This window comes from Nannospalax galili, unplaced genomic scaffold (assembly GCF_000622305.1).
Source record: "Nannospalax galili isolate Female #2095 unplaced genomic scaffold, S.galili_v1.0 scaffold994, whole genome shotgun sequence".
NCBI lineage: Eukaryota > Metazoa > Chordata > Mammalia > Rodentia > Spalacidae > Nannospalax > Nannospalax galili.
This window is the reverse complement of record NW_008334099.1, coordinates 409,697-418,631: the sequence shown is the minus strand read 5'-3', so window position 1 is coordinate 418,631 and position 8,935 is coordinate 409,697. Positions and strand designations below refer to the sequence as shown.

The 8,935-nt window shown below is 38.7% G+C and overlaps 1 pseudogene; it reads right to left on the bottom strand.

The window, feature by feature from the left end:
• Positions 1–5,610: 5,610 nt before the first annotated feature.
• Positions 5,611–7,843, bottom strand: LOC103730948 (annotated as a pseudogene).
• Between the last annotated feature and the right edge of the window lie 1,092 nt (positions 7,844–8,935).

Sequence of the window (8,935 nt, the reverse complement as noted above, 5' to 3'; positions counted from 1 at the left end):
TAAGAGTAGCCATTGCTCTTAACTGGAAAGCCATCTCTCCCGCCTCTAATTCAGATTTCTTGGGTGGGGGGACAGAAAGCTTAATTTTATTTTAGTTTTTTTTTTTGGTCTTTTTTGAGACGGGGTCTCCCTGTAGCCCCAGCTGTTCTGGAACTCACTATGTAGACCAGGCTGGCCTTGAACTCACAGAGATCTGCCTGTCTCTGCCTCCCGAGTGTTGGGATTAAAGGCGTGGGCCACCATGCTTGGTATTGTTCTGGTTTTTGAGATAAGAGTCTCCCTTGTAGCCCCAGCTGGCCTGGAACTCTCTCTAGGTAGACCAGGCTGGCCTCCAGCTCACAGTGATCTGCCTGCCTCTGCCTTCCAAGTGCTGGGATGAAAGGCATGGGCCACCATGCTTGGTATTGTAGTCATCCTTTTAAAAATTTTTCTTCATTTAAAATTCATTTTGTTATTGTGTACATATTTGTTAAACCAGCTTTTCATTGTTGGAATGGTATTTTTCAGTTCTTTTACCTAGTCACTGTTTGTTTTCTTAGAGATGGGGTCTTACTGTGTAGCCCTGACTGCCCTACGGATTTCCTGTGTAGATGGGGTTGGCCTTGAACTCACAGAAGATCTGTTTGCTTCTGCCTCTCTAGTGCTGGGATTAAAGGTGTGTGCCATCATTCTTGGCCTCTAGTCACAGTTTCTTAATTTCATATGCATATGGAGGGGGGCATACATATGTTTGTGGGTGCGTGTGCCACAGCCCACATGTGGAGATCAGAGGGCAGCTTTCAGGAGTTTATTCTCTCCTTCTACCATATGGGTACTGAGAATCAAACTCAGGACTTGTCAGGCTTGGGGGCAAACACCTTTACCAACTGAGCTATCTGGCCAACCCTAAATTTTATGATTCTTGTATTTTTTTAGAAAATGTTCTGATGAAAAAGTGAATACATTGATTTGTTTATGAAATTACCAATAAGATTATATTTAGCAGTAATAATAAATTGTTTCCAAACATTTTTTGCATTTTTTTTATTAAAGAGGCTCTTATATAGATTTATTGTTTTCAGTTTACCATATTTTTTTTCTTTTATCTGAGTACACTGTATATTCACATAAATACACACACATACATACATGCATAGTATTTTGCTGAACCATTTAGAAGAAGCTTTCAGATACTATAATTCTTTATCCTCAAATAAAGTATCTGAAGAACAAGGACATTACTATTATTGTACTCAACAAATTTAGCATCCATACAGTACTACTATTTTTCATATCAAAACTTCCTAACAACACCCTTTATGATTTTCATTTGTTTTAATTCAGTCATGCAATTGCATTTACTTATTGTGCCTCTTTAGTCTTTTAAAATCTAGAATAACATTTGTCTATCTTCTGCTTTTAATTTTTATGACATTTGGTATCTAGGCAGTTGTCCTATATAAGTCCACAATATGGGCTTATCTGACTGGTTTATTTTGCCATGGTTAATTTAAGCATTTTTAGCAAGAAGACTACGTAACTGATGTTCTGTCCTTCCTATTGCATCACATGAGGAAGTGCCAAATACTAGTTCATCCCAAGGAAACTTGATGCTTTTTGGTACTTTTTTCTTCCTGTTTCATATGTATTAATATCTTTTTGGACACAGGTGAAATTACAGCTTATAATTAATACCACATTCTTCCTTTTGGTGGCCTTTTTGCAGAAGTGTTCATCATTAAAGGACATTCTCATATTTATACTCTTCATATTTTCTTGCTTCCAAGCATTTTTTTTAATTTTTAATTTTTATTTTATATGTATGCATGTATTGCCTGCATGTAGGTAAGTGCACCCGTATTGTGCAATGCCTGTGGAGGTCAGAAGAGGCTGTCAGATCCCCTGGGACTGGAGTTATAGACAGTTGTTAGCTGCCATGTGGATGCTGGGATTCGAACCTGGGTCTTCTGGAAGAACAACCAGTGTTCTTAACCACTGAGCCATCTCTCCAGCCCCCCAAGCGTTTTTTTGTTTGTTTGTTTGTTTGTTTTAAGACTGGCTGGTTGTCACACTCTAGAATTATTTTCTTAAGCAGCTTCTTGTACAATCTCTTTAACACCTTTTTCTAGGAGCTTGACAATTTTTTTACCTTTTCATACTACTTTAGACTTTTCCTCTTTAAGATGATCGAGTTCCTTCTCTAGCAATCTTACTTCCCGACCTTCTATCATACCATCTATTACCTTTGTTTTTTTTCAAGATAAACATCATACTTTCTTGCATGAATTCTTTATTGGCTTTCTATTGTTACCATACAAATTTATTATAAATTTAAGGATCAAAACAACAGCATATTTCTGCTGTAGGTCAGAAGTATGGTCTATCTTTTCTGACTAAAGTCAAAAAGTACATTATACTAGGTGTTATCATTGCAAAAAAAAGATTTCTAACTCACCCACAAATGTATGGTGTGGTAAATTCTATAGATAGAGATTGGTGCATAATGGTTATTAGAGTATATGAAGAGGCAATACAGATTAGATTAGAAGTACTAAGATAGAGTCTTGTGTGGATCAAGTATCTGTGTTTGGTGTTAAAAAAAATCTTAAGGGGCTGGAGAGATGGCTCAGCAGTTAATAGCACTGGCTGCTCTTGAAGAGGACCTGGGTTCGGTCCCCAGAACCCATATGGCAGATAACAACTGTCTGCAACTCCAGTTTCAGGGGTTCTGAGGCCCTCTTCTGACCTCCGAGGGCATTGCACAACACGGGTGCACTTACATACATGCACGCAATACACTCAAACACATAAAATAAAAACAGTAAATAAAACATTTTAAAAAGTCTTACATATTAAGGATAGGAAACGGTAAAGGTTTATTAGTCACTTTTCTGTTGCTGTGATAAAATACCATGACCAACAGCAGTGTAAGGAAGAAAAGGTTTTTTGTTTGTTTTTTGTTTTTTTGTTTGAGACAGGATCTCCCTGTAGCCCCAGCTGGCCTGGAACTTGGTGTGTAGACCAGGCTGGCCTTGATCTCACAGAGCTCCAACTGCCTCTGCCTCCTGAGTGCTGGGATTAAAGGCACGTGCTACCATGCCCAACCAAGAAAAGGTTTATTTTGACCTACAGTTTGAGAAGGATAGAGTCCATAATGATGGGGAAGGCATGATCGGAGGCAGCAGGAGCAGGAAGCTAGCTGATCACATTTTATCCATATACAAGAAGCAAAGAGAATAAATAGGAAGTAGGGTGAGTCTGTAAACCCTGAAAGCCCACCTCCAGTGAAGTGCTTCCTCTAGCAAGCCTTCAGCTCTTAAAGATTCCATAACTACCTAAACACAGTGACTATCTGGGGACCAAGTGTTCAAATACCTGAGGCTATGAGCAACTTTTCTCATTCAAACCGTCACCAGGACAAATAAAACTTCAAGTAGTGAAACTGGAATGATCAAAACTATATAGCTCAAGATAGCCTGTTTTAGAGGGTGTAGATGATGGTATCTAGATCTGTAAGTTATACAGCTTCCTGGAATGTAGGGATGAAGCTATTTAGTAATGTGGAGCATGAATACGAATATTTTGTGTTCTTTACTAAATAGGTTCCAGATAAATCTATAAGAAATAGAAAGTCAGTTGGGCATGCTGGTGCGCACACTTTTAGTCCCAACATTCGGGAGGCAGAGGCAGGCAGATCTCTGAGATCGAGTCCAACCTGGTCTACATAGTGAGGGGTGGGCCACGTGGGGCTACAGGGAGACCCTGTCTCAAAAAGATTTTTAAAAATGAAGAAATAGAAAGTCATTAAAAACTTTTAAGGAGAGTGCTCTACTCATATTTATATCTTGTATACATCATATCAGTGTCCATGCAGAGGGTAGTATGGAAGAAGACTGTCATAAAAAGACCACTGATGATGCGGAAATCCGTACAAGAATTAACAAAGCCCTGAGATTAGCCAGTGGTAACTGGGATGGACAAATAAGTAGATTAAAATTGTGTATGAAATTTTATCAGGGTTTAACCTGAGAAATATAATCAGTGGAAGATATAAACAAGTCTGAAATCTGTAGAGTCAGAGGGACCCTTGTGAATTCTCAGGCACATGCTGAAACTGATGTAGGCAAGCAAAATTTCTCTTTAAGGAAAGCCTTATCTCTGTTCTTCAAGTCTATGGACTGTTTAGATCAGATCTACCTAGATTACATATCTGCTATCTCCTTCGTTCAAAGCCAGTTGATTATGGATGGGATGTGGTAACATCTACAAAAATAGCTTCATAGTGACAGTGGGATCATTGTGTGAATAACTGAACTCTAGCCTAGCTAAATTCAGTTTCCAAGGAATCATCACAGATAAGACTTCTAAAGTAGGCAGATTCTCAAGTTCTGGCCTTAGTATTAGGTAAAATCACTGTCTGAGATAAAGAGTGCAATATAGTATTTTGAATAAGATAAAAGCTAGCATAGAAATTCCTGGAAAATGGGTGAAGATCTTAGATGGTAAGAGAAGTTTTTTTTTCTTTATAAAAAATTATCACATTTATTTTAATTAATTAATTTATTTATTTATTTGGCCTTTTTGAGACAGGGTCTCCCTGTAGCCCCAGCTGGCCTGGAACTTGCTATGTAGACCAAATTGGCCTTGGACTCACAGAGACCCACCTGCCTCTGCCTCCCGAGTGCTGGGATTAAAGGTGTGTGTGCCACCATGCCTGGCAAAAAAAAGTATCAAATTTATTTTAATATTTAGTTTCACTTTTTTCTCGTTAAAACCATTAGGCAATTACTCTAAAATTTTTTACCAGAGATGCAGAAAAAATTAATAAGCAATTAAATACTGCAGTAGATAGTTACTGGACCATGCATTTAGAAAAACAATGTTTATTTAATAGGTAAAAGGTCATTTTACCACTGAAAAGTCCCTTAGTTTTGATCTTGCAATTGCTGATTTATCCAGTTCTTGAAATCACTATTATGCCCAGCAAAATTTTTCAAAATTTTGAGGCTTTCTTTATCAGCAATGAAGTATGACATCACAAATATGAAATTTTAATCTTTGCTTTGAATCTGTACTAGTAAAAATTAATAAGACAGCACTTCCATATTAGTTAAAAACAAAAGCAGTAATAAAACATAGTCAGCAAATTATCTGATTAGACATGTAACTATTCCACAGTTGTAGTCAGCATAAGAAACTGATTCCGAGGTATTAACAGCGCTTGGCATTTCCACAGCAAGATCATGTTACTCTTCTTAACTCCTTTAAGAAAATGGCAATTTTCAGAAGTACAAAAATTAGCCTATCTAGTAGGTGGTGTTCTACATGGTCAAGATAATGAGAATCCAGTATAAGATTAGGTTTAAAAATGCAGAATGTTGGGCTGGAGAGATGGCTCAGCAGTTAAGAACACTGGTTGTTCTTGCAGAAGACCCACATTCGAATCCCAGCTCCCACATGACAGCTAACAACTGTCCATAACTCCAGTTCCAGGGGATCCAACAGCCTCTTCTGTCCTCCACAGGCATTGCATGGCACAGGTGCACTTACCTACACGCAGGCAATACACACATACACATAAAATAAAAATAATAATTAAAAAAATTTTTTTAAATGCAGAATGTCTTCATAATTACCAGTTGTCTCAACGGCTAACGTAAGAAAAATGCAAGTAGGCATATGTATTAATATTTCCTTTGAGAAAGTAAAAAATGCTTTATTTCAAGAAATAAGCAGTAATGATTTTTAAATTGTGATTTATATGTATCTCTTTAAATGAAGGCAAACTTTTAACTTCAGAAAATAATTCTTTTACATTCCTAATACCCTCTGTCTAGATTTGAACCCCATCTTAAACCACCATTTGAATAGGATTCATAATCTAAAGCTATTTTTCTCTGCAGGATGGTTTCTGCTTGAACAAAACAAAAGTAGTATTTACATAATCAGCAAATTATCTGATAAGACATTTAACTACTCCACAGTACATAAGCTTCGAAATGGTAAACAACTGTCAGTTATGTTTTTGCTACAGGTTGAGCATACAAAAATGCTTATTTTTCAAGTTTTAGAGTTTCTGCATAATACCTTGATAATAGGATCCAGGCCTAAACACAAAATTCATTTATATTTCATATAGCTTGAAAATAACTTCATATATTTTTAGTGCACCTGTGTGTTTTGACTGCAGCCCATCACATGGTTGGGTATGGAATTTTCCACTCTTGGCATCATGTCTGCACACAGGTGTCAGGTTTTATAGGGCTAAGGGTTTTGAATTTAGGGATACTTCACCTGTATAATATATTCTAATTTATAATGCCTAACAGTGGATTCCAAAAATCTTCTGTTTCCAAGGCTAAAATTACTATAGTACTGAGTTCAGGACATGATTGTTACTTCAGTCCTTTTGTAGTCGTTTAGCTTTTTCAACATTGTCTTGACATTTTTGTTTCTTCCTTTGCTCTTCTCCCAGGCTTCAATAATCTTTGCCAACTTCCAGGACAAAACAGCACTAGATAGGAACAGTGGCGTGAAGGCCAAAATAATTGTGGTAAGGAAGTTATATGGGTCTTTTGCAGCCCATTCCACAACATACTCAGCCCAAGCCTTTGTGTCAAGCACCTCTTACACTCAAGTTGTGATCTCTAAGTTTTCTTCCTGGGATTATCAGTGAGCCAATCACAATTTCAAATGACCTTTTGTTGTTATCTTCTTTAGTTCTATTATATACTTCTGAGAGGTTTAAATTCTGGCCTGTGGCAGAGTTCTTGTCCACAGGTCACACATCTCCTGTGCATCTCAGTCTAGGCCCTAGAGACCCAGCCTCTCACACTTAAGAGCACTAACATTATTCCACTCCAAGTAGTGGTAGCTTGCAACTAGCCCAGACGGCTGGGCCCGCCACCTTGTCTTGGACTCTTCCTTTCAGTGCCCCTGGCTCACTCTGTTCTTGCACCTGGGTCTTGTCCTTGTGGCCCTTGCCTCAGAGGTGCAGGACTCCTGTAAGAGAAGTTTTGGTAACTAGATTACAAGCAATTAATATAAAGGATAATAGTTGAAGGCAGGTGAGTACATAGATATTACAAAAGACAATGCATATAGAAAAAAGTAGGAATTGTGAACAAAATTCTGGGATCACCAACATTTGAAGAGTACCTAGAGAAAGATGAACACAGAAGCAGAAGCCTCCCGAGTCCTGGGGTTAAAAGCATGAGCTACCATACTTGGCTTTCATTAGCATACTTTAATTATGGACCCAAGGAAAAGTTTGATTCTCTGATTTTTTTAAAAAATGCAGAAAGTAGCAATGTCATATATGGTAGAGGGTTCAATATTGGAAAAGTATTCACTACTGCCCATTCACTCTTGGCATAACTTTTAGAATGATATTTCTAAAAATAAATACCTATCCATGTTGTTTCTCCACTTAAAATTTTTTAATGATGTCCTTATTTCTATGATAAAAATCTTAAAATGGCTTGCAAGACTATATTTGGTCCCTCGCCTCTCTCTCTCTCTCTCTCTCTCTCTCTCTCTCTCTCTCTCTGTCTTTTGAGATAGTCTGCCTCTAGCCCCAGCTGGCCTGGAACTCACTGTGTAGACCAGACTGGCCTGGAACTCACAGAGATCCACCTGCCTCTGCCCCCTGCCCCCCCCCCAGGGTGCGAGGATTAAAGACTTGGGCTACCACGTCTGGCATTTACCCTCCACCCTGTCCCAATAAGCTTTTTATTGTATTTCATATGCCTGTAAGGTTCTCATTTCACTTTACATTTGGATCCCTAACATCTTTGCGGTCTGCCTTATGAACTTCATTTATTAAGGATTTGCTTATCATGGCCTCAGGAGATTTTACCCGCATTCCCTGTCCTCTGCTTCAAGAAGTAATTATTATATGTTACAATTTTTGTGATTTCTCTTCCTAGTATTTGTATTTATACGTATCAGATATCAAAATAGTAGATGGATGCTGAAATCTCAGAATAGCTAAAGTCTACCTGGTTGATTATGAAAGACTAGTAGAGCACACAACAAAACACTGTTAATTATTCCATGATTTTTGCTTTTCTTTTTTTTTTAACTACATAGAAATGTCTATTTGGCCTGGGGACATAAACACCTCCAACCCATTAAAGTGCACTGATGAAAGCTGGGCTTGGTGCCTTGTGCCTTTAATCCTAGCTCCCAGAGGTAAAGTCAGGGAGACTGAGGCCACCCTGGTCTACGTTGTAGGGAGTTCCAGGCCAGCCATGGTTAAATAATGAGACCCTGTCTCAAAACAAGTGTGCTAATGATATGAAAAGGGCAAAATTCAGGTTTATCCTTTGCTAGCTGTAGGTCCTACAGCTGGATCAGAGTCCTTGAATTTATTAAAGGGGCATCGCATCAAGAGATCTTTTCGTGGTATGCCCCTTACCAAAAAGAAGGGAGTTTGTATTGCCTTCTCGCTGCTTGTATAAGTTAGCACCCAACAAAAGCCCTAGGACTAGATACAGGAAACATCCACTCAGCATGAGATCACCACATCTCCGTGGTCTTGCCCCTGTTCATCTTCCTTATTCTGTTCTTCCCCTTCCTGCTCATGCTAATCTTCCTTTACCTTTCTGCCTAAAATTTGAGACCCTTAATTGGCCAGAGGACATAGTAGGGACAGAGGGAGTGCTCTGAAGAGACCATGAACTTCTGAAGTGTTTAATGGCCTCCTTGTACTCTGTTGGGCCAGCCCAAGGTGGTGTGGCATCTAGCTGAATCTCAAGGTCTGCCAGTCAGTAGTCCTGCAGCAAAGTGATGATCAAGCCAGTATTGTGACCAACATCTTATGCTGTGGAGAGCTGGCCTGTGATTTGAATCTTCCCATGGAATCACAGTCAGTTACATGGTGTTTCTTTTCCATTTTCCTTCTTGTAAGAGCAGAGCCCATGGGAAATGGAGAGGGCCAAGGGAAGGGGGAAAG